General features: G+C 38.5%; 1 long non-coding RNA gene across 1 annotated transcript; it reads left to right on the top strand.

Moving 5' to 3' along the window:
- Positions 1–14801: 14801 nt before the first annotated feature.
- LOC306639387 lies at positions 14802–20874 on the top strand. The gene is made up of 3 exons (XR_013757636.1): positions 14802–15338; positions 16998–17065; positions 19948–20874. It is a non-coding gene; the product is annotated as an uncharacterized lncRNA (long non-coding RNA).
- The last annotated feature ends 6973 nt before the right edge of the window (positions 20875–27847 follow it).

Genomic DNA, 27847 nt, shown 5'->3' on the forward strand with positions numbered 1-27847 from the left:
ATCTATATTTAGATAAAAAACAAAAAAATCAATACCATCCTCACACTTTTTTTTTTTTTTTGTAGTGCCTAGGGATTGAATTCAAGGCTGGAAAAGCGCTGTACTACTGAGCTACATCCCCAGCTGCAGTTTAAAATTTCTAAATCTCATGTGTAGTTTGTATAGAAGCATAAAGAGTAGCCTACTATGCAAATGGTCCAGAGTTCAATCCCCAGCACCACAAGAAAGAAAACAAAGAAAAAAGTAAAATCCATGTTTAATTTACTATGCAGAAATGATTGCTTTTATTTATGGAATTTCTCGTGTACAATTCTAAACAAATGATATTACTGAAAATGTTGTTTATATGCTTTGTTTTCAGATTGCTTCTGATTCTTCAAAGATTAAATTATTTTATTTGTTTGCATGTTTCAATACATATCCTGAATACACTATTATCTGTTGACTGCCTTGTGTTAGACATATTTATTACTTCCATTTTTTTTGTTATAATGTTTTATTAACAGCCCAGAATGCAAATCTTTGTGTGTCTTTGATTCCTCAGATTCATTCATCAGAATTAGTTACTGAAATGAAAGGGGATTTTTCTCTATTAATGTTGTACCAAATTATAGTTGCCCCAACACTATATGTTAGTGTCCACTTCAGTTTTGTTGTTTATTAGTGTATATCTTTATAGGTCAGGGGTCAACAAACTTGTTCTGCAGAGAACTAGATAGGAAATATAGGTCATATTGTCTGTCATAACTATTTGAGTCTGCTCCTATAGCATGAAAGCAGCCATAGACAACATATAAATGACAGGGCATGACTGTATACCAAGAAAACAATGATAAAGGCAGATAGTGGGCCAATTTTCTGTCCACCAGCTGTTGTTTGATAACCCCTGAGGTGGATGCTAGTTTTCAAAACAAAAGAATTCTTAAGTAGGTCTCTAAAATTGTTGAAGTTTTAGGTCAACCAGATAGTTCACAATCAAATGCTTAGCATGCTCAAGGTTCTGGGTTTAATTGGTAGCATACACATGCATACACAAAAAAAGGTACCAACGCTGTGAAAACCATTTAGCTCTCCATGTAGTTATACATCATGGAGCGGTTTCCTTCTGGATTACAACAGCACCTGGGATAGTGAGAACACTGGAAAGTGCAACCTGGTTCACCTGCACCTCCAACTCCAAAGTGAACAGTACCCTGTTCAACAGATGTGTTAAGCACCCCTACACTGTCAGTATCCATTCAGGCCAAGAGCATGCTCTTTGCCCCCAAAGGAGCCAAGGCCTGGATAAGGGGCACAGTGAGACTTGTTGATTGGTTTCAGAAAGCATTCATCCTATAGCCCCCTGAACTTCATGGATTCCCATGCCCAGCTCATTTGTGAAAGAATAATTCAGGAGGAACAGAGGATGCTGCTGCTCACATTCCTAGTCCTAAAGACAGGGCTAGCTACATAATTTGCAGGTTACAAAGTGAAAGTCCAAGTCCCTTGTTTTAAAAAAAAAAATGTGAGAGGTTCTAAAACAATTTAGAACCATCTACAATTTCTTTCTTAACTTATGGTGTCTTATAATTCGTTAATCAATGTCATTCTAAGTAAAGTTAAGTGTTAAATTATTAGCACACAGTTTACTATCTTTATATTGTCTTGACAGTTTTAAAGGCAAATATAAGAACATCTAACTCCTATGTGAAAATCATAGAAATCACAGAGTTATATTGTTTGTACATGTATGTGTTTTGTTCTCACCAGTGCAGTAGAAATGATGCTCAAAAATAGCTCAACTGTTTTTTACTTTATACCACACATTCTACTAGTACTAAAAATGCTATATCTTCTTTCTGCATTCAAATTAAGTTCTGGTTCAAACTGAAAGTATGGCCTTTCGGAACTGTCAACACCTCTTCCTGCTAAATTGAGATAGCATGCTTACCTTGCACTTGTTTGGAGCCTCACTGAATTCCACACGTTGTGGGTCCATTGGAAGTCTGTGCTCGTGGGGAAATATGAGTGCTATATATGAATGGGGATAGCAGGAAGCCTTCATATTTTATGTATCCCCTGTATGTACGCACATACTACATTTTTCCTTTAGATTTCACTTATGAAATGCAAAAGCAAAGATAAAATCATTAAGCATTTCTAGATGGGGACAGCAGAGCAATAAGCCAAGCATAGGGACTTTCTGAGCTCCGCGCTCTGTGCTGCCTAGATAACTTGTGTGCCCTTGGAAGCTTGCCCTGTCTAGAGCTGCCCTGTGGTATCCCATGCTTTCCTCTTCCCAGCAGCACCATCTGGCACTGACATCTGTTCATAGGTTTTTGTTTCTTTTCTGAACTTCCTGAGGCCTTATTATTAGTCCTTCTCTGACTCTGGGTTTCTTTGGTCAGTTTAAGTAAAATGAATAGAAAAGAATCTTCATCCCACACCAGCAATACACATACAAACACATATTTCCTCCTTTTTTCAGCAATAGGAAATAGGGGACAAGCTGGAAGCCATATTGTGCTCTGTGGGAGTAACCTGGACCGGAAGAATCTGTGAGGCAGAGTTGATGGTTGCTATTTTAAGGATGACAAATAGAATGAAGTCTCAGGCCTTTACAAGAAAAAATGGGGTGAGAAAAGCTTAAGGTGTGACTTCAGGTGTATCCTACTATAGAATGTTGAAAAAGGGCTGCATAGAAATTAAATGATATTAAAGGTCTCTTTAAGCAAATGCCTGAGAAGTGTAGAAGTGTGAAAAACTGATGGTTTCCTTGTCCAGAAATGCTTAAGGATTTAAATGCTCATCTGAAGCAAAGGGGGCAGGCATTCTGCTTAATTGCATATTCAGGCTTGGATGCGGTATCATCAGGACAATAATTCTAAAATTTTTCTTCTCAAATGCAACCCACAACAAGAAAGACATAATAGCTCAATCATACATACACAGATGCACAAAAGAAAGTCCATGAAATGATACACTTCCCATGTATAATACATCCTGAATTTTTTTTTTATTTTTCATAGTGCTGTTTGTGATTCAAAAAAGTGATTTCAAAACCTGCTAATGGGTCTCCACCTGCAGTTTGAAACACATCCATCTAGGGGGAATTGGTCTAGATGTCTTCTTCCAAGGGCATTGGGAGCAAGACCCATACTGTCAGAAATACAAGCATAAATGAAAAATACTGCATGGTCTCTTTAACCAGATACCACTGTAAAGTTTATAACTTTCCCTACTTTCAGTTATTACCTCTGGGTTTCCCCTGTTGTGATTTGTAGAAACTATCATTTTGGAATTGAGCTGGTGGATTTCTACAAAGATTTTTGGTATTTTGTTGCTGTTTTCTAATGCAGAGGAACACTTCCAGTGAGTGAGACAGACTCATTTCACCTTTCTATCTTTAGTTACCTCAGGCTGATGTGGAATAAAAAATGTTAGGCAAATTCTGTTATATTTCTCTGTAATGAGTGAATGTATGTGTTTAATTCTGAAACCATTAAATTTGGAATTGTCAGAAAATCATTAAAAGAAATATGTAGTACTGAATCGACACCCTGTGCTATATATTCCCCATTATTTAATTTTATTTATTCATTGCAAAATCACTTTTTAAATGTAAAATTTAGTATAAAAATATTTGGTGTATTTTTTCTGTCTGGTTATTAAATTAGGCTTAAAGTATTACAATTCTGAGTGGCAACTTCTCTAAGAGTTCTCATGTTCCCCTCATTCCCAGAGTAAATCTGGCTGAAATAGGAAGTTTGTGACTTTTGGAAGTTAAAACCCTCTATGAAGACCCTCCAAAATACTTTCTTACCATTGCCTTAACATATAAGCATTTAGTGCACACTAGCATATATCTAATTTGCCAGGTGTTCAAAGCATTTCATTACTAGGCCCCTGTGCAAATCTGTCATGCAGTGGTTCTCAAATGTGCAAAGAGTGAATGTGCCAGAACTGGGTTTGTTGGCACACACCTGTGATCCCAGCAACTTGTGTGGCTGAGGCAGGAGGATCTCAAGTTCAAGGCCAACCTGGGCAATTTAGACCCTGCTTTAGTCAGCTTTTTCGCTGCTGTGACTAAATTATCTGACCAGAATAATTTTAGGAGGAAAGATTTATTTGAGGGCTCATGGTTTCAGAGGTCCTAGTCCATAGAAAGCCGGCTCCATTCCTCTGGGCTCCAGGTGAGGCTGAACATCACCGCAGAAGAGTGTGGCATAGGGAAACAGTTCACATTATCAGGAAGAAGACAGAGACTACACTCTCCAGATACAAAATATATACCACACAGTCACACCCTACCACTTCAATTAATCCCATCAGGAGATTATTTCACTGATTGGGTTAAGACTCTCACAAACCAATCATTTTTCCTCTGAACCTTTCTGCATTGTCTCACAAGTGAGCTTTTGGGGGACATCTCATCCAAACTATAACAGACCCTGTCTCAAAATTTAAAAAATAGAAATGATTGGGGATAAAGCATCCCTGAGTTCAATTCTTTTGTACAAAGAAAAAAAAAGTGAATGTGCTAGAATCATTTAAGGAAGATACACGGCAGATTTAAATCCCAACCTGAGAGATTGGAATTAAGAATTTTTAAAAAGCTCCTCCAGGTGATTCTGATACACAGACTTTGAAACTAATACTTCATTACAAATGTCCTAATTGAAAAATCATTTGGTATATTTCAAAAGTAAACTCAAGCTCTGGTCCGCAGGCAGCTTCAGGGACCAGGACAGGGCAGCCAGGGACTTCCCCAAGGAGCCCTGCTCCCTCTGGCGGCAGGCTCCTTTCACAGCCAGCTTCTTGGAGCAGGTTGCCCAGTGAGAGCCTTTCTGCACAGAGCCAGCTCCAAGTCCCGGAGCCAGCGGCGAGCTCCAGCCCACAGGCACCCTGTGGGACAAGGCAGGGCAGCCAGGGACTTCCCCAAGCAGCCCTGCTTCTTCTGGCGGCAGGCTCCTTCCACGGACAGCTTCTCGGAGCACACAGCCCAGTGAGAGCCTTTCCGCATAGAGCCAGTTCCAAGCCCTGGAACCAGTAGCAGGCTAGGGGCAGCTTTTTTTGGAAGCACTGCATTATCAAATTCCTCCAAGACTTTAGGCTGTTGAAGGCTGGGAGGTGATATACTGGAAATCTACAGGGACACTATAAGCCAATAGAAGAAATCTGCAATATCTCAGAGTCCCACTGATATCTGACCAATATGAGAAAACAAGGGAAGAAAATGTCCCAAACAAACCTAGATACTATATCAATAAAACCCAATGACAGCACAGCAGAAGAAATGTCAGAAAGGGAGTTCAGAATGTACATAATTAAAAAAATCAGGGAAGCAAATGAGGAGAAGAAAGAGCAAATGCAGGTATTGAAGGAGGAGATGAAAGAGCAAATGCAGGCATTAAATGATCGCACCAATCAACAGTTAAAAGAGCAAATACGGATAGCAAGAGATCATTTCAATAAACAGTCAGAGATACTGAAAAACAACAACAACAACAACAACAAAAACAGAAATCCTTGAAATGAAGGAAACAATAAACCAAGTTGAAAACTTCATAGAAAGCATAACCAATAGAATAGAACACCTGGAAGACAGAACCTCAGACATTGAAGACAAAATATTTAACCTTGAAAACAAAGTTGGCCAAACAGAGAAGATGGTAAGAAATCATGAACAGAATCTACAAGAATTATGGGATATCATGATAAGGCCAAATTTAAGAATTATTGGGACTGAGGAAGGCTTAGAGAAACAAACCAAAGGAATGAACAATCTATTCAATGAAATAATATCAGAAAATTTCCCAAATCTGAAGAATGAAATGGAAAACCAAGTACAAGAGGCTTATAGGACTCCAAATATACAAAATTACAACAGACCCACACCAAGGTACATTATTATGAAAATACCTAACATACAAAATAAAGACAGAATTTTAAAGGCTGCGAGAAAAAAAGAATCAAATGATATTCAGGGGGAAACCAATAAGAATATCAGCAGATTTTTCAATCCATACCCTAAAAGCTAGAAGGGCCTGGAACAACATTTACCAAGCCCTGAAAGAAAATGGATGCCAACCAAGTATCTTATACCCAGCAAAACTTACCTTCAGATTTGACGACAAAATAAGATCCTTCCATGATAAACAAAAGCTAAAGGAATTTACAAAAAGAAAGCCAGCATTACAGAACATTTTCAGCAAAATATTCCATGAGGAAGAGATGAAAAAAATGATGCAAATCAGCAATGGGAGGAAATAACCTAAAGGAATAGCCAAATAAAGGAGAAACCAAATCATGTCAAAAAACAAAAATGAGTCAAATGACTGGGAATACAAATCATATCACAATAATAACCCTGGGAGTTTCAAGATGGCAGCCTAGAGGGTGGCTGCATTTCATGTTGCTCCAGGACTCAGGATTCAAAAGAGGAGATATTGAGACACTTGGGACCAACTCAAAGCAGACGGGTGAGTCTCTCCCATTGGGGAGGCATCCCGGATGGGACGGTAGTCCCAGAACGCAGGGAACTTTGTGAAGTAGAGCTGCCGGTGTAACGCCCCTCCCCCCTCTGGAGCAGTGAACTCGGACAACTGGGAGCGTCGTAGAGGAGGCTGCTCAGCACAGCGCTGGGACTCGGAGCAACCACTGGGGCTCCGGCGGCTGCCCAGGGGAGGAGCGGCGAGGAGAACTGTGTGGACTCAGAACACCGGGGCCTGCCCTGAGGAGGAGGAGGAGGAACGTGGCCGCTTGGATTTGGAGTGGCTATACCAGAGATACAGGCGATTGCCAGAGGAGGGGCTGCGTGGCGAGCTGTTTGGACTCAGACCGCTTCTGAACACTGGGGCCTGCCCGGAGGAGTAGGAAGAGGAGGAGGAGGAGCGCGGCGGGTCACTTGGATCCGCAGTGACTGCATTAGAGCTCCAGGCGGCTGCTCAGAGGAGGAGGTGAGTGGTGAGTTGTTTGGACTTAAAGCGACCGCTCCTGAACACAGGGGGGCTGCCTGGAGGAGAAGCGTGGTGGGTCGCTTGGTCTCGAGTGGCCGCACCAGAGCTCCGGGCAGTTGCCCAGAGGATGCGTGCAGCGGGTCACGTGGACTCAGAGCCACTCAGAGTGACCACTCCTGAACACCTGGGGGGTTACCTGGAGGAGGAGGAGGAACGGGGAGGCTCACTTCGACTCAGAGTGATTGATTGCCCAGGGCTACGGGTGTCTGGTGGGAGGAGGAGGCACATGGTGAGTTTCTTGGACTCCTAGTGACCGCACCAGAATACTGGGCGGCTGTCTGGAGGAAGAGGCGTGTGGCAGGTCTCTGGGACTCAGAGCGATTGTACGGGGCCCCAGGTGGCTGCTCAGAGGAGGGGGCCGCATAGCCAGGCGATTAGGTGCAGAGCAGGGTCCCAGGATCTAGGAGGCTTCTTGGTGGAAGAGCCGCACAGAGACACGCTTAGGGGCGGAGCAAAGGTTCCAGGCCTGCGGGCAGATTCTCTGAGGAGGGGCAGCCTAAGGGTGAGGCTTCCAGGCCCAGGAGGTAGGGCCTGGCCCCTGGGAACATTGCAGAGGAAGGCAGCCCAGCCCAGGCGGTAGCTGTAAATTGAGGGGAACCTGTAGGAGGGAACTGACCAGCGAGACCCCCCACTGGGTGAGTCTTCCCTGCCGGGTGAGGTTTCCCCACAAGGACGGTAAAACCAGAGACACAGGCCCAAACAGGCCTTGCCTCAGCCTGCAGCCTAGTTCCTCTTTGGATGACCATTGCTCAACAAGTAGAGGCACCTCTGCCCACTAGCAGGGAATATACCCCACCTGAAGGCCACCACTCCTAGAGAGGCAGCTTCCTTGTGGAGCACTGCATTATCAACTTCCTCCAAGACTTCAGCCTACTGACGGCTAAGAGGGGATATATATAGACATCTTCAGGGACATTGTAAGTCAATAGAGGAAATCTGCAATATCTTCAGAAAGAGAAATTAGGAAAACTACCCCATTCACAATAGCCTCGAAGAAAATAAAATACTTGGGAATCAATCTCACAAAAGAGGTGAAAGACCTCTACAATGAGAACTACAGAACACTAAAGAAAGAAATTAAAGAACACCTTAGAAGATGGAAAGATCTTCCATGTTCTTGGATAGGAAGAATTAATATTGTCAAAATGGCCATACTACCTAAAGTGCTATACAGATTCAATGCAATCCCAATTAAAATCCCAATGACGTACCTTACAGAAATAGAGCAAGCAATCATGAAATTTATTTGGAAGAATAAGAAACCCAGAATAGCTAAAGCAATTCTTAGCAGGAAGAGTGAAACAGGGTGTATTGCAATACCAGATCTTCAACTCTACTACAAAGCAATAGTAACAAAAACGGCATGGTATTGGTACCAAAATAGAAAGGTAGATCAATGGTACAGAATAGAGGACACTGACACAAACCCAAATAAATACAATTTTCTCATACTAGACAAAGGTGCCAAAAATATGCAATGGAAAAAGATAGCCTCTTCAACAAATGGTGCTGGGAGAATTGGAAATCCATATGCAACAGAATGAAACTAAACCCATATCTCTCACCATGCACGAAACTAAACTCAAAATGGATTAAGGACCTCGGAATCAGACCAGAGACCCTGCAGATTATAGAAGAAAAAGTAGGTCCAGATCTTCAACATGTCGGCTTAGGACCAGACTTCCTTAACAGGACTCCCATAGCACAAGAAATAAAAGCAAGAATCAATAACTGGGATAGATTCAAACTAAAAAGCTTTCTCTCAGCAAAGGAAACTATCAGCAATGCGAAGAAAGAGCCTACAGAATGGGAGAATATCTTTGCCACTCATACTTCAGATAGAGCACTAATCTCCAGAATCTATAAAGAACTCAAAAAACTCTACTCCAAGAATTCAAATAATCCAGTCGACAAATGGGCTAAGGAAATGAATAGACATTTCACAGAAGAAGATCTACAAGCAATCAACAAACATATGGAAAAATGTTCAACATCTCTAGTAATAAGAGAAATGCAAATCAAAACCACCCTAAGATTCCATCTCACCCCAATTAGAATGGCGATTATCAAGAATACGAGCAACAACAGGTGTTGGCGAGGATGTGGGGAAAAAGGTACACTCATACATTGCTGGTGGGGCTGCAAATTAGTGCAGCCACTCTGGAAAGCAGTGTGGAGATTCCTTAGAAAACTCGGAATGGACGCTCCATTTGACCCAGCTATCCCACTCCTTGGCCTATACCTAAAGGACTTAAAATCAGCATACTACAGAGATACAGCCACATCAATGTTCATAGCGGCTCAATTCACAATAGCCAAACCGTGGAACCAACCTAGATGCCCTTCAATTGATGAGTGGATAAGAAACTGTGGTATATATATACAATGGAATATTACTCAGCCATAAAGAATGATAAAATTATGGCATTTGCAGGCAAATGGATGAAATTGGAGAATATCATGCTAAGTGAGATAAGCCAATCTCAAAAAGCCAAAGGACGAATGATATCGCTAATAAGTGGATGATGACACATAATGGGGGGGAGGGAAGGGTTAGTGTTAGGGTTAGAGTTAGGGTTAGGGAGGGGGGCAAGTATGGAGGAAGGAAGGGAAAAGAGGGGTGGGAGGGGTGGGGGGAAGGGGAAAAATAACAGAATGAATCAGACAACATTGCTCTATGTCAATTTATGATTACACAAATGGTATGCCTTTACGACATGTACAAACAGAGAAACAACATGTATCCCATTTGTTTACAATAAAAAAATAAATAAAAAATTAAAAAAAAATAATAACCCTGAATGTTAATGGCCTGAACTCATCAATCAAAAGACATAGACTGGCAGATTGGATTAAAAAGAAAAATCCAACAATATGCTGCCTGCAAGAGACTCATCTTATAGAAAGAGATACCCATAGACTAAAGGTGAAAGGATGGGAAAAAGAACATACCATGCACATGAACACAGCAAAAAAGCTGCAGTATCCATCCTCATTTCAGATAATGCGGACTTCAAGCCAAAACTAGTCAGAAGGGATAAAGAAGGACATTACATACTGTTTAAGGGAAGCATAAATCAGCAAGACATAACAATCATAAATATCTATGCCCCGAACATTGGTTCATCCTTGTACGTCAAACAAATCCTTCTCAATTCCAGAAATCAAATAGACACAACACAATAATACTAGGCAATTTTAACACACCTCTCTCATCACTGGATAGATCTTCCAAACAAAAATTGAATAAAGAAACCATAGATCTCAATAACACAATCAACAATTTAGACTTAACAGACATATATAGAATATACCATCCAACAAAGAACAGAATATACTTTCTTCTCAGCAGCACATGGATCCTTTTCTAAAATAGACCATGTTTTATGCCACAAAGCTACTGTTAGCAAATACAAGAAGATAGAGATAATACCTTGTACTCTGTCAGATCATAATGGATTGAAATTAGAAATAAATGACAGAATAAAAAACAGAAACTTGTCCAATACCTGGAGATTAAATAATACACTATTATATGATGAATGGATAACAGAAGACATCAGGAGGGAAATAAAAAAATTCTTAGAAGTAAATGAGAACAAAGACACATCCTATGAAAACCTCTGGGACACTATGAAAGCAGTACTTAGAGGAAGATTTATTTCATGGAGCGCATTCAACAAAAGAAGTAGAAATCAACAAATAAACGGCTTATCACTACAGCTCAAAACCCTAGAAAAAGAAGAGCAGACCAACACCAAAAGTAGTAGAAGACAGGAAAGAGTTAAAATCAGAGCCAAAATCAACAAAATTGAAACAAAAGAAACAATTGGAAAAATTAACAAAATAAATAGTTGGTTCTTTGAAAAAATAAACAAAATTGATAAACCCTTAGCCACACTAACAAAGAGAAAGAGGGAGAAAACTCAAATTACTCAAATTTGGAATGAACAAGGAAATATCACAACAGACACGAGTGAAATACAAAACATAATTAGAAGCTATTTTGAAAATCTGTACTCCAACAAAACAAAAAACCTCGAAGACATCAATAAGTTTCTAGAGACATATGAATTACCTAAACTGAACGAGGAGGACATACACAACTTAAATCAATTTCAAGCAATGAAATAGAAGAGGTCATCAAAAGCCTACCAACAAAGAAAAGTCCGGGACCAGATGGGTTCTCAGCCGAGTTCTACAAAACCTCTAAAGAAGAGCTCATTCCAATATTTCTCAAAGTATTCCATTAAATAGAAGAGGATGGAACCCTCCCAAACTCATTCTGTAAAGCCAATATCACACTGATACCTAAACCAGACAGAGATACATCGAGGAAAGAAAATTTCAGACCAATATCCTTAATGAACATCAATGCAAAAATTCTCAACAAAATTTTAGCAAATCGCATACAAAAATATATTAATAATATAGTGCACCACGATCAAGTGGGTTTTATCCCAGGGATGCAAGATTGGTTCAACATCTGGAAATCAATAAATGTCATTCACCATATCAACAGACTAAAAGTTAAGAATCACATGATTATTTCAATAGATGCAGAAAAAGCATTCGATAAAATACAGCACCCCTTCATGCTCAAAACACTAGAAAAAATAGGGGTAGTGGGAACATTCCTTAACATTGTAACAGCCATCTACGCTAAGCCCATGACCAATATCATTCTAAATGGTGAAAAACTGAAAGCATTCCCTCTGAAAACTGGAACAAGGCAGGGATGCCCTCTTTCACCACTTCTATTCAACATCGTTCTTGAGACTCTGGCCAGAGCAATTAGACAAACCAAAGAAATTAAAGGGATACGAATTGGAAAAGAGGAACTCAAACTATCCCTGTTCACTGATGATATGATTATATATTTAGAGGAACCTGGAAATTCCACCAGAAAACTCTTAGAACTCATAAGTGAATTCAGTAAAGTAGCAGGTTACAAGATCAATGCTCATAAATTCAATGCATTTTTATACGTAAGTGATGAATCTTCAGAAAGAGAAATTAGGAAAACTACCCCATTCACAATAGCATCGAAAAAAATAAAATACTTGGGAATCAATCTCACAAAAGAGGTGAAAGACCTCTACAATGAGAACTACAGGACACTAAAGAAAGAAATTAAAGACAACCTTAGAAGATGGAAAGATCTCCCATGTTCTTGGATAGGCAGAATTAATATTGTCAAAGTGGCCATACTACCAAAAGTGCTATACAGATTCAATGCAATTCCAGTTAAAATCCCAATGATGTACCTTACAGAAATAGAGCAAGCAATCATGAAATTCATTGGAAGAATAAGAAACCCAGAATAGCTAAAGCAATCAAGCAAGCACGAAATATCACAATACCAGATCTTCAACTCTATTACAAAGCAACAGTAACAAAAGCGGCATGGTATTGGTACCAAAATAGACAGGTAGATCAATGGTTCAGAATAGAGGACATAGACACAAACCCAAATAAATACAATTTTCTCATACTAGACAAAGGGGCCAAAAATATGCAATGGAGAAAAGATAGCCTCTTCAACAAATGGTGCTTTGGAAAACTGGAAAACCATATGCAACAGAACGAAATTAAACCCCTATCTCTCACCCTGCACAAAACTCAACTCAAAATGGATCAAGGACTTCGGAATCAGACCAGAGACCCTGCATCTTATAGAAGAAGAAGTAGGTCTAAACCTTCAACTTGTTGGCTTAGGATCAGACTTCCTTAACAGGACTCCCATAGCACAAGAAATAAAAGCAAGAATCAATAACTGGGATAGATTCAAACTAATAAGCTTTCTCTCAGCAAAGGAAACTATCAGTAATGTGACGAGAGAGCCTACAGAGTGGGAGAATATCTTTGCCACTCATACTTCAGATAGAGTGCTAATCTCCAGAATCTATAAAGAACTCAAAAAACTCTACACCAAGAATACAAATCATCCAATCAACAAATGGGCTAAGGAAATGAAGAGACACTTCACAGAAGAAGATCTACAAGCAATCAACAGATATATGAAATAATGTTCAACATCTCTAATAATAAGAGAAATGCAAATCAGAACAACCCTAAGATTCCATCTCACCCCAATTAGAATGGTAATTATCAAGAACACAAGCAACAATAGGTGTTGGTGAGGATATGGGGAAAAAGGTACACTCATACATTGCTGGTTGTGTTGCAAATTAGTGCAGCCACCTTGGAAAGCAGTATGGAGATTCCTCAGAAAGCTTGGAATGGAACCACCATTTGACCCAGCTATCCCACTCCTTGGCCTATACCTAAAGGACTTAAAATCAGCATACTACAGAGATACAGCCACATCAATGTTCATAGCTGCTCAATTCACCATAGCCAGATTGTGGAACCAACCTAGATGCCCTTCAGTTGATGAATAGATAAAGAAACTGTGGCATATATATACAATGGAATATTACTCTGCCATGAAGAATGATAAAATTATGGCATTTGTAGGCAAATGGATGAAATTGGAGAATATCATGCTAAGTGAGATAAGCCAATCTCAAAAAACCAAAGGACAAATGATCTCGCTGATAAGCGGATGATGACACATAATGGGGGGTGGGAGAGGTTAGTGTTAGGGTTAGGGTTAGGTTTAGGGTTAGGTTTAAGGAGGAGGGCATGAGTGGAGGAAGGAAAAACTGTATAGAGGGAAAAGAGGGGTGGGAGGGGTGGGGGGGAAGGAAAAATAATAACTGAATGAGTCAAAGAACATTACTCTGTGTAAATTTGTGATTACACTAATGGTATGCCTTGGCTCCATGTACAAACAGAGAAACAACATGTGTCCCATTTGTTTACAATAAAAAGAAAGTAAACTCCAGTTTTTTGCTAAGCTATAAGACTGTACCACAAAATTGCACAAATTAGATTTAATGATATAAAGTTTCTCTTGGTCTGGTTCAGCCCAGCTCAACTTTTCACACTCAAGTTGAAACTCCGTATTACAAACTAGTGTCTCCCAAACCCATGTCAAAAGCTACTGGTGGGATTGGTGGAGATTTAACAGCTGTTTCCTATTGGGTCACTTTAATTAAAAAAATTTATTATTATTTATTTATTTTAATTTAAAATTATAAGTTTACATAGGGCAATCTTGTTTGATTCATTCTGTTATTTTTTCCCTTCCCCCCACCCCTCCCACCCCTCTTTTCCCTCTATACAGTCCTTCCTTCCTCCATTCTTTCCACCCTCCTTATCCCTAACCCTAAACCTAACCCTAACCCTAACGCTAATCCCTCCTACCCCCCCTTATATGTCCTCATCCGCTTCTCAGCGAGATCATTCGTCCTTTAGTTTTTTGAGATTGGCTTATCTCACTTAGCATGATATCCTCCAATTTCATCCATTTGCCTGCAAATGCCATAATTTTATCATTCTTTATGGTGGAGTAATATTCCATTGTATATATGCCAGAGTTTCTTTATCCATTCATCAACTGAAGGGCACATGTTTTGGGTCACTTCTGTTGTGACTTATAATTTCTGTCCCAGACTGGGGCCTGACTCAGCTTCCTAACAGGACTCTTCTCTTTCTATGACTTGTACTCTATAATCTTCAGGTCCATGACCCAAAACCAGGTTAGCCAACGAATCAGCGGTAAAAACACTGGGACTTGACAGGGTTCTTCACTAGCTGTCTCCTCCTCTCCTTCTGCCGACCTTGCCAGGTTTAGAAATAGCTTCTGCCAGGTTGCCTCCCTAGTAGTGTTACTGGAGATGGGAACTTTTGACTTGGTGACAATTGAAACCAAACAGCCAAAGTTTCAGAAGCACACAGAGGCAAGGCTTTAACTGGGGCTTCGACTGAAGGGAGAAAGCACTGAACAGGGGACCAGGCTACTCCCTCAACGAAGGTAGATATAAGTTTATTTTTGATTTGCTGGTGTGGGCTCACGTCCAGTAATTTTCCACTGACCAGGGACACAGTTCTTCTTGCATAAGATTTGGACTATGGGGCAGTCATGGTCAACTTGTCCCAGGAACTGCTGAGTTTTTCTTGCAGCTGACACCATCATCCTATGCAAATATCGTGGCCTTGTGGCTCCATCTGGACCTTATGATTAGGTGAAGAACTTTGGGTGCTTTGGCTGCTCTAGCTACTGGAATAACACAAGGATGCAGTAGAAGAAAACGCATACTATGCAGAGTAACTATGCAGAATCTAACCCGAAAATTAAGGCAACAAAGGGAACAGACATAATATGAAGACGGAGCTGCCATGCCTGTCATGCCTTTCATCTCATTCCACTCATTCATCAGATATCGCAGGTCCAAGTAAAGAGTCAGTGTTTTCAGCAAAAGTCCCTGAAAAGTAAGCTACGTAGTCGTTACCATCATAACTCACATGTCAGGGGTATTATTTATGGTAAAGCCAGTGGGAGACTAACAATATCCAGCTGTGTGGCCTCCAAAATTAATGAGTTTTAAGTTGACTAATAACAAGTAAAGCTAGAGATTTTGTTTAGGTTTTTCCCCAGTAACCATTTCATTTTGTGCAGTTCTGCTTCTGTGATTTTATCTAGTTCTCCTAACAGGTCTTGTTGAAAAAAGTACAAGGGCAGAGAAGAAACATGCTGTGTTATAAAGAGTAACAGTTTATGGTGCCCAGCATTTTTTTTCTCCATTGTTCCAGTCTTTAGTTCCATTGTTGTGGTTCCTGTCTCAGTAGTAGAAACTTTCCATATAGTCTGACTGCTTTCTTGCATGACATTCATGGGACTTAGTTAATATTTGTTAAATAAATAAATGTTTGTCCTCTGGTAAGGGCTCTGCCTTTCTGAGTTATTGCTTCTCTTCCATTTTTCCTTAAGTCATATACTTGGTTGAACCTGCTTGCTTTAGTATATACCACTGAAATGGATGTACCTTTGTGGTTTCCTGAGTTCTAAAATCAGTGCCAAGACAGCTCTAAAAACAGGTACCTTTCCTTATTTTTGAATTTCTAATGCTTAGCATACATGGTAGACATTCAAGGAAATGTTAGATGAATAAAAAATTGAGCTAAGAAATCTTTGCTTAGAGATTTCTAATGAGTTTCAGGCAGTATAGGATAGAGTATAGAGAGGTGAAGGCATGCTAGAACACAACTAGAATTATTCTCTTATGAAAAGGTATCCTGGGGAAAGGGAAGATTCATGCCTTATTGCTCCGAAATATTCTTAGTCCTAGCATGTAGAGAGTCTTGCCTTTTATATTTTGTTTAGCAGTGCTTTTCAAATTTTAAGCACGCATTAGAATCACCTATTAAATTACAGATTGTTTTGTCCTGTTCCAGAGTTTTTGATTTAGTAAATTTGGGGTGGAGCCATAAATTTGCATTTTTAATAAGTTCCTACATTCTATTCATGCTGCAGGTCCAGGGACCACACTGTGAGGACAACTGTATTTTCAAGGGGAAATATATGCAAAGAATAGGCTGAAGGAGGGTAGGGTGAGGGGAAGGGGATAGGGTTCCAGAGACCAGTTATGGGCACCCTCTATTGGAGAGATGGCAAAATTCTGTGACATAGGACATTTAGATAAATGTGTAGAGAAGTTTTACTGCAGAGCAGTATAGTGAAGCAGAGTTCCAGCTGTGTTCTTAAAGGGCTTAGAGTCAAGAGTAGTCCGGCTCTCTAGTTATATTTTTGTCTGTCTGGTCATATATCAACTGCAGGTGTACTTAAAAGGATTGTCAATGGGATAATTCATTCAGTAAATGACAATTAAGTACTTACTGGGGGTAGATGCTGGACTATGTACTGGAGACACAGTGGTAAACAAAACAACACATTCTGTGCTCCCTTGGAGGTTGTACTTATTATAACATCATTTAGAAGTAGTGACAAAACCAACTAAAATCCCCCTAAGCAATTAAAAAATATATATTATTTCACACAACCATTAGTACAGAGGTAGGCTAACCGAATCAACTGCACAAGGCGTTATAAGACCCAAGTTATTTTCATCTTCTTACTCCACCTTCCTACAGGTTTTCTTCTCAGGGTGTTTCCTTTGAGGTTTCAAGATGGTTGCTACAAGTTCATATGTCGCCTCCAGGCATGTCAAAATATAGCAGGAGAAAATGATCATCTCTGTATGGTATGTTTTGGGGAGGGGGAGTGCTGAACTTTGAACCCAGGGCTTCACACAAGCTAGGCAAGTGCTCCACCATTAAGCAACACCCTAGCCCCTCCATGTGACTTTTTTTCAGGACAAGAAACTTCTCAGAAACTCTCAGCTAGCTTCCTCTCAGGTTATGGGGCTGATCTCAAACCAATCACAGCAGAGGAATAGAAAACTGCTGATTAAACAGGGTCTTCCCCTGGGGCTCCAAGTCACATAGAAGAGGTGTGGATTCCTGATCAAAATTGGGTTTTTGTTAAAAAGGAAGAATGGGGAAATGGATGTCAAATAGATGATTATCAGTATTTGCCATAGTGAAGAAAAATTAATAAAATTACATATTGTGAAGGAACTATGTAGAAGTTAGCTTTTTTGCTTAACAAAATCCACCAAAACTTGATGGCTTAATGCAACAACTATTTAATTTATTCTATTTGGGCTGAGCTCAGCTAGGTGGCTCTTCTGGTCTCATCAGGAGTATATATGATCAGCTACAAGTTGGCTGTGAGGTTTGACTGGTTGTTGACTGAGGAATGGGACCAGGTGTCTTTCATTATCCAGCAGACTCTCCTTGGCTTATTATTATAGTAGACTGGCAAAGTTCCAAGAATTAGAGCAGATGCTTACCAACAGTTTTCAGGCCTAAGCTTAGAGCTGGTACATCACTTCTGCTGGTCAAATCAAATAAGGTCAAGAGGGTGAAGAAATAGACTCTATCTCTTTTTTCTTGATGGGATGAGCTAATAAGTTACATTGCATGGGCATGGACATGAGGAAGAATATACGACATTTTTGCAATCTACTACTGGTGAAAAGATACAGAAACAGAAATAACCATTTGGATCTACTTTCAAGAGAGAAGTAGCATTTGTAAAGCTTCAAATCTACAGTATAACTACTCTACGCTGAAATTTGTTTACTTCATGTTTATTTCATGACATACTTATTCTAGGTAGAAAAAGTTCAGAAGCTGTAATGTTGTGTTTTAAAACAATAATATTAAAGAAACAGAAATACAGAATATTTACTGCAGGGACATATAGTCAAATACTGCAAGAAATGTAATCAAATTCATTCATTTTCAAACTTTTATAAAATTAAATTTTATTATTAATATAACAAGCACAATACCATGTCATTTTTGTTACTATTGCTCTATAGTACAGTTTAAGGTCTGGTATTGTGATATCTCCTGGATTACTCTTCCTACCCAGGATTGCTTTGGCTATTCTGGGTCCTTTGTTCTTCCAGATGAATTTCATGATTGCTTTTTCTGTTTCTACGAGAAATGTCATAAAGATTTTAATTGGAATTGAGTTAAATCTGTATAGCATGTTTGGAAGTATGGCCATTTTGATAATATTAGTTCTGCCTATCCAAGAACATGGGAGATCTTTCCATCTTCTCAGGTCTTCTTAAATTTTTCTCTTTAATCATTTGTAGTTTTCATTGTACAGATCTTTGACCTCTTTGGTTAGATTGATTCCCAAGTATTTTATTTTTTTTTTCGAGGCTATTGCGAACAGAGTTGTTTTCTTCATTTGTCTTTCAGATGTTTCATCGCTTATGTATAAAAGCGCTTTAGATTTATGTGTGTTGATTTTGTATCCTGCTATTTTGTTGAATTCACTTATGAGGTATAGAAGTTTTCTGGTGGAGTTTTTTGGATCCTGTAAATAGAGACTCATGACATCAGCAAATAGTGACAGCTTGAGTTACTCTTTTCCTATTCGTATCTCTTTAATTTCTTTAGTCTGTCTAATTGCTCTAGCTAGTATTTTAAGGATGATCTTGAATAAAAGTGGTGAAAGAGGACATTCCTGTCTTGTTCCAGTTTTTAAAGGGAATGCTTTCAGTTTTTCTCCATTAAGAATGATGTTGGCTGTGGGCTCAGCATAGCCTTTACAATGTTGAGGTATATTCCTACTATCCCTATTTTTTCTAGTGTTTTGAACATGAAGGGGTGTTGTATTTTGTTAAAGCTTTTTCTGCATCAATTGAAATAACCATATGATTTTTATCCTTAAGTCTATTGACATGATGGATTACATTTATTGATTTATGGATGTTGAACCAACCTTGCATTCCCGAGATGAACCCCACTTGATCATGGTACACTATCTTCTTAATATGTTTTTGGATGTGGATTGCCAGGATTTTGTTTAGGATATTTGCATCTATATTTGTCAAGGATATTGATCCAAAATTTTCTTCCCTTGATGTTTTTTTGTCTGGTTTGAGTATGAGGGTGATATTAGCTTCATAGAATGAGTTTGGTATGGTTCCCTCCTTTTCTATTGCCTGGAATACTTTGAGAAATATTGGAATGAGTTCTTCTTTGAAGGTCTTTTAGAACTCAGCTAAGAATCCATCTGGTCCTGGGTTTTTCTTGGTTGGTAGGTTTTTGATGGTTTCTTCTATTTCATTGCTTGATACTGATCTGTTTAAATTGCATATGTCCTCCTGGTTCAGTTTGGGAGGATCACATGTCTCTAGAAATCTGTCGATGTCTTTGGCATTTTCTATTTTGTCGGAACATAGATTTTCAGAGTAGTTTCTCATTATGTTATGTGTTCCGGTGCTGTCTGTCATGATATTTCCTTTTTCATCAAGAATTTTAGTAATTTGAGTTTTCTCTCTCTTTGTTAGGGTGACTAAGGATTTGTCTACTTTGTATACTTTTTCAAAGAACCAACTTTTTGTTTTGTCAATTTTTGAATTGTTTCTTTTGTTTCAATTTTATTGATTTCAGCTCTGATTTTAATTATTTCCTGTCTTCTATTACTTTTGGTGTTGATCTGTTCTTCTTTTTCTAGGGCTTTGACAGGTAGATCAATGGTACAGGATAGAAGACATGGAGACATACCCACATAAGTACAGTTATCTCATACTAGACAAAGGTGCCAAAACTTGCAATGGAGAAATGATAGCCTCTTCAACAAATGATGCTGGGCAAACTAGAAATCCATATGCAGTAAAATGAAATTAAAGACCTTTCTCTCACCCTGTACAGAACTCAACTCAAAATTGATCAAGGATCTAGGAATTAGACCTGAGACCCTTCACAAAATAGAAGAAAAAGTAAGCCCAAATCTCCATCATGTTGGCTTAGGACCAGACTTCCTTAACAAGACCCCCACAGTGCAAGAAATAAAAGCAAGAATCAATAAATGGGATAGATTCAAACTAAAAAGCTTTTTCTCAGCACAGGAAACAATCAATAATGTGAAAAGAGAGCCTACAGAGTGGGAGAAAATCTTTTCCACACAAACTTCAGACAGAGTACTCATCTCCAAAGTTTATAAAGAACTTAAAAAATTTTACACCCAAAATACAAAGAACTCAATCAATAAATGGGCTAAGAAAATGGACAGACACTTCACAGAAGAAGATATACAGGCGATCAACAAATATATTAAAAAAGTGCTCATCATCCCTAGTAATTAGATAAATGCAAATTAAAACCAACCTAAGATTTCATCTAACCCCAATTAGAATGGCTATTATCAAGAACACAAACAATAATAAGTGTTGGCGTGGATGTGGGGAAAAAGGCACACTCATACATTGCTGGTGGAGTTGCAAATTGGTGCAGCCACTCTGGAAAGCAGTGTGGAGAGTCCTCAGAAAACTTGGAATGGACCCACCATTTGACCCAGCTATCACACTCCTCAGTTTATACCCAAAGGACTCAAAATCAGCATACTACAGTGATATAGCCACATCAATGTTCATAGAAGCTCAATTCACAATAGCTAGATTGTACAACCAAACTAGAAGCCCTTCAATTGATGAATGGATAAAGAAACTGTGGTATATACACACAATGCAATATTATTCAGCCATAATGAATAAAATTATGGCACTTTCTCATAGAAATGAAAATTGTACCCCATCTGTGTACAATGAATCAAAATGCAATCTGTAAAATAAAAAGGATTTTAATAAAATAAAAAAATATATAACAGGCAATTCAAAACACAGTGAAAAAAAAAAAACCTTAAAAAACAGTAGTTTTTTTGTTCATGTTGTATTCCTCAGAAGCAACTTTTAAATTTTTAGCTGTCTCCTTTGTTTACCTCATAATTCTAAGTAATTCAAAATAACATATAATTGCTGCTCTTTTAAGTTCACTAATTGCAATATATTGACTATGTTCGAAGATTTTAGCTATTTACGCTTCCTCCTATTCCATCTTCTTAATGTAGCTAAATAACAATTTTTACTTACTCCACATTTGGAGTTTTTATTAAGATTGTTGTGGTAGGCTGAATAATGGCTCCCTCCTGCCACCCGCGAATGGTCATGTCCTAAATCTCTGTAACCTTTGAATATTACTTTACATGGCAAAAGAGAATGTGCAGATGTGATTAGGGAATCTCAAGATTGTGAGCTTATTCTGGATTATCTTGATGGGTCCTAAATGCAATTACAAATATCTTTATAAGAGGGTTGCAGGAACTGGGCATGGTATTGGACACCTGCAATCCCAGAACTCTGGAGGCTGAGGAAGAAGGATCATAAGTTTGAGGCCACTCTGGTCAGCTTACCTAGATCCTGTCTCAAAATAAAAAACAAAAAGGGCTGGGGATGTAGCTCAGTGGTAGAATACCCTAGGGTTCAATTCCCAGTACCAGGAGAAAAAAAAATGGGGAGGCAGAGGGATGTTTGAAAAAGAAAAGGAGGCATTGTGAGGACTGAAGCAAGATGCTACACCATTGAATTTGAAAATGGAAGAAAGGGCCATTCAATAGGATACCATGTGATGTTTCAATACATGCATACATTGTATAATGTTCAAGTCAGAGTAAAGTTATCTGTTTCTTCAAATATTTACTCTTTATGGTGAAAACATTCAAAATCACTTCTTCTCACTTTTATTTTTATTTTTAATATTCACCACCTCATAATTATCTTTAATCACCCTGCTGTGCAACAGAATATCAGAATTTATCTCTCCTATTTAACTATAGCTTAATTCCCATTGACCAACCTTTCCTCATCCTAAGTTAAATTTTACATGTAGTCTGAGGTAAGGATCCAAGTTCATTCTTTTGCTTGTGACTATTCACCTGTCTCAGCATCATTTCCAGAAGAGACAATTTTCTATTCTTTTCTGCTTTGAATGGTCTTAACACTGTTGTTAAAAATCAATGGTTTTATTCCTGGACTCTCAATTCTGTTCCATTTATTTATGTCTATCCTTCTGCCAATACCATACTGGCTTGATTACTGTTACTTTTTTTAAGTTTTGAAATTTGGAAGTGTGAAACCTAGTTTATTCTTTTTCAAGATGGTTTTGACTATTCTTGCAAAAGCTAATACATTTTAGAATCAGGTTCTTTTCCTTTCCTCCCTCCCTCCCTCACTCCCTTCCTTCCTTCCTGTTACACCACCTGCAATTCCCCTCAGTGCTTGACAAGGATTCCGCTGAGTAATAAAGGTGTTTGCAAAGTATCATCATATTGGGAATTCGGTTGCGGACTCTCCTTCCTTGCTTGTTTAATATGTGTAGGTTTACTATTAATATTTTATGTGTTTTCCCTGAAAACAGGGGTCATAACAGAACCAGGGTTAAAACATAAAAAACAGACTTCTAATGGAACAGTGATTTCAGATTTAGTCATTTGTAATGAAACTTTGAGTAACCAAGAATGTTATGAGAAAATACAAAAATAGATTCTAGCTGCCGATCCCCTGTTGACTACTCTCAGATGACCTGAAGTATGTAGGCAAATAACTCCAACCCCATCAGGAATGATTAATAGGAACAGAAGAAATAAAGAAAATAGAGTTCCTACAGTTAAAACACCTTATGACAATGCTTATTTAATTAATGGAAAGCCATGACATCCTTACAGAGCGATGCCTCTTAAGTCCCTGGATTTAGACCCTCCTTTATCTCCCATGGGATATTTAGATGTAAAAATCAGGACATGTTATAATCTGGTTTGAAAGTATACATACAAGAGTGCAAGATATTCCATTTCTTAAAGATTAGGATTTACTAAATGCTGTAAATATTATTGGCCACCTATCCCCCGGAGAAAAAGTTCCTCAATGTTAAGTTCACACAGTAGAAGATGATGTCATATTATTGTTAGCTTAAACTGTCTACCACTTATTAACCACAGCAGTAGCCACACAACTGACATTTACTCAACCCTGCTGAACTTGCTTTAACCTTTATGATTAGTTAAGCAATATTAATATGTTTTATTGTTTAGTTATAGGTTATCACAAGTAAGCAATTACTAAAAATAATTAGAATACTTCGTTGCCTGGTCTAGTAATGATTATACAAGATATTTTTGTTATTTTTCCTTGTGATCTTTTTCTGTTCTGGAAAAACATGTGTAACTGTCAACCTTTTAATGTATAAAAAGCTGGCTGGGAAAAATAAAATTTAGAACTTAGCATCCATTCCTTGAGTTTGTGTTGCTTTGTTCTCCACCTTGCCAACGCCTACTCCATCACCTGTGACCACTTCGACCCCTGCTAGGGCTGGACCCCGGCACCTTCCTTCCTTCCTTCCTTGTCTATATTGGGGATTAAATCCAGAGCTAGTGTTCTACAACTGAACTCCAGCTTTTTTTATTTTATGTTGAGACAGGGTCTTGGTAAATTGCCCATACTGACCTTGAACTTGCAATCCTCCTGCCTCACCCTCCTGAGGAGCTGGGATTCCAGGTGCCCAAACCACATTTGGCAGTTTGTCAATTTCTATAAAGAAGTCAGGTAGGAAAAAAAAAAAAAAAGAAGAAGTTAGGTAGGATTCTGATAGAGATTGCATTGAATCTGTGAACCAATACAGCAAGTATTGCCATTTCAATATTGTCTTCTGCCCATGAACATGAGGTGTTTTCCAATTTATTTAGCTCCCTTATAAATTCTTAAGTGTTGGGGTTGGGGGAGGGAGAGAAAGAGAGACAGAAACAACTGATTGGGGTTTAAACCCAGGACCCTGCACAAACAATTTTTTTTTAAAAAATTTTTAGAGTAAATGTTTTATACTTTGTTGTTGTTATTAAATTTATTCTTAAGTATTTTCTTCTTTCTGATGCTACTGAAAGTGGAATAATTTTCATTCTTTTTCTTTTCCTTTTTTTGGTACTTGGGGCTGAACCCAGGGCCACTTGACCAATGAGCTACATTCCAGCCCTTTTTATTTTTTATTTTGAGACAAGGTTTCACTAAGTTGCTTAGGACCTAGCTAAGTTGCTGAGGTTGACCTCAAACTTGTGATTCTCCTGCTTCAGCCTCCCAAATTACTGGGATTACAGGTATGCACCAGCATGGAATTGTTTTCTTAATTTCATTTTCGGATCATCTATATAAGTGTATAAAAATACAATAGATTCTTTTTTTTTTTTTTAACAATAGATTCTTATGAAACTCAACTGAACTTACTGTTTTTTTGTTTGTTTGTTTGTTTGTTGCCATGGTTAGAACTTCCAATATAATGTTTAGTGGCAGTGATTTGAGAAGATATTTTTGTCTTCTTCCTGATCTTAGAAGAGAAACATCCTATCTTTTATCATTAAGTATAATGGTAGCTAGAGGTTTCTGCAGATGCCATTTATTAGGTTGAGGAAGTTCTTACTGATCTTCTTTTCTGTCTACCTATCTCTATTTATTTTTACATTACTGGGGATTGAAATCCAGGCCCTTGTGTTTGCAGGGTGAGCATTCTACTACTGAGTTACATCTACAGCCCCTCTTGATGATTTTTATTGTGAAAGGGTACTGGATTTTTACATTAATCCTTAAAAAATTATCCTTCTCCTCTACAGATGAAGGATGTAAATAGATTCTGCATGGATGATAAAGAGAAAGGCAGCCCTGTGCTCCAAGTGGATATTTTAGAAAAATATGGGTGGACAAGTTCTGAGTTGGTATGTTTGATTTTGTGAGCCAAGTGCTCCTCTCTCATCTGGGCGCCCTTATTCAGGATCTAATGTGTATATGGTAACCATGCCCCACAACCACTTTTTTTCAGTAGCTGCTTTCCTAGGACCTGGGGTGCCTCTTGACTCAACATTCTTCCACAGATTTCATATCAATGGACTCTAGGAAGGTATATAGAAGGCACAGATACAAAATTCTTATATTAATTTTAAACAATCTACCTGTTTTCAGTCTACTACTTTACCCTTGCCATCTTTGGCCTCTGGTGTCTCTAATTCCTGAACTTCTTTGATATTTATCTTTCTTTGTGGGTGCTTTGATCTTTCACTGCTCTGCTAAGTCACCTTTCTTTTATCTACTTTCCATTCATATCTGTGGTGATTTGGATTTAGTTAAACGAAAGTGGAGTTTTTGTTGTTTCTATTTCTTGTTTTCTTATGGAAAAATTTTCAGGGAGGATTAAATGTTTTTGCTCTCTTTAAATCAGAATTCGTTTCTAGAAGTGGGGAAACTACCGCCCCCAAAATATTAAATACATTATCTCATATTATGCTAGATAATAGAAGAACTAAAGCCAGAAATCAGAATTCATGATTCTATGATCAAAACTAAACTAAGACTTGTTTCATAAAACCACATAGTTTGAGAATTGGGAAGTACCTTCAAAGTCCTAGGTCAGTTTTCCCAAAATTTATGAATCTCTTCAATATAAGTAGTCTTCAGCACTGGTTAAAAATTCAATGTGAATGGGAGATCCACCCTATCTCATGTTTTTCTATTTCAGAGTGCTCTATAATTGGAGATTTTTTTCTTGAATATATATATATTTACCTTCATAAATTGTACCTAGTTCTACCCTCGGAAGTTGCTAATAGTAACTGGTTAGTAATAGTTGCTAAGAACTAATATCTGTAGAAACAATATAGTTTGGTGAATGGAAGACTGGTTTTCCTTTTCTTGGTATTAGGGATTAAATCCAGGGACCATCTACCACTGAGATACAGCCCCAACCCGAGCCTTTTAATTTTTTATTTTGAGATAGGGTCTCACTAAGTTGCTTAACACCTTACTAAGCTGCTGTGCTGGCCTCAAACTTGCAATCTTCTTGCCTCAGTCTTCCAAGTTGCTGGGATTTCAGGTATGTACCACCATGGCCAGCAGGTTTTCAATAGTTTGAAGAAGTGGTACTAAACTCACTGCTTCTAATTCTTTGTCCCATTTATAAGACAGTCTACGAGCAAAATGGAGAAAAAGTTCAAAACCTGCAAGATAAAGACTGACAATAAACAACTGTAGTTTATTTAAAAAAAAGTCTAAAATACACAGCTCTCAATCTACTAAATAAGACTGCTATATAAGGGAAGGAATGACTATTAGATGGGCCATGGAAATATTCCTAAAGAAAATTGGGAGGATGTGTAAGAAATTACCAAGCGCATATTGCAGGAAGATCAAACAAGTTGCCTAATAAGTACATACAAGTCGAAAATGTGAGTTGCTTCAAGAATCAAAAGTATGCACAGGGCTCAAGAAGGGTATGGAAAAGAAGTAGAAAATTAGGAAAAGCAATAATGCTAAAAACAAACACTAAGCTATATTCTAGTTACTATTTAGTAGTTTACATTAGTCATCATAACAACCTTATGAAGTAGATACTCCAATATCCTATTTTAAAGATAGGGAAACAAAGGTATTTTGAGTGTAGTTAACCAGCCTAAGATTACAAAGCTAATAAGTGGCAGAAATGAGCTCTGCCCCCAGGCAGTGTTACTGCCACATATGAAGTTGTTGCATATGAATGCTCTTTTAATTCTAAATGTTCTGGGACTTATTAGTAGAGTTGGAGACATTGGTAGAAAGATTTTTTTCCCTATTTCTTTGTCTTCGGCTCAGCTCAGGATTATCTGAGATAAGATATGTGGTGGATGCTTATGGAGCCACAGTACTGTTTCAAACTATGATTCTTCATATATAACCTGGGGATGGGAAGATTATTATGGCTAGTGGCCTAGCTCAGATATTTCAAGCTGGGCAAGCCCCTCTTCATTCCAATCCAGAAGGAAAAAGAAGCAGTGAAGGGGAGAATGAACACTGGTAGTAATCAGTACTTGATGTCACCTCCTTTGTTGTTTTCTATTTCAGCTGAACCTTTTCTGTAAATGCATACAGAATTGACGTTTTACAATAAAACTCTGAGCACTGCAAGGTACTATTTTTAGTGTTCTATATATATTAATTAATCCTCACAGCAACCCCAGTAGAAAGACACAATTATTACTATTTTGCGAACGGACCATGAAGCGCACAATTATAGGGCTTGCCCAGTTTTACAGTAAATTAGTGGGAATTTGAGATCTTAAATTGTAAATAAACACAAACAACTTGTTAAAAATTATTTTTGAGCTCCATGTATCAGAAAGAATTCCTGATTTAGATCCGAGCTCGATTTCAGGCTCCAATATCGATTGCAGTGTAAAGATTTGGGGCTGGTCACTTTCATCTTCTTCCTCATCTAAGAAGTGGAGATAATGATACAGGATTTTCCTAAGGATCTAGTGATAATTGTAGAGCTGCACTGTTACGCTCTAAACTGTTACACAAACGTTTTAAACGTCTCCTCCCGGCACCGCACTTGGAAATTTGGGATCCAGAGTGTACGAGGACAGAAAACACCGTCAGCCCCAACATGCGAGTCGGTCAGGGTACCCCTTCCCGGAAGCGGCTCAGGGCCCTATGGGAAGTGTAGTCTTGGACTGACAATGACGCGACCTTCTCTTTTAGTAGCAGGAAGTGGGCGTAAGACCCGGA

This window comes from Sciurus vulgaris (genome assembly GCF_902686455.1).
Source record: "Sciurus vulgaris genome assembly, chromosome: 11".
NCBI lineage: Eukaryota > Metazoa > Chordata > Mammalia > Rodentia > Sciuridae > Sciurus > Sciurus vulgaris.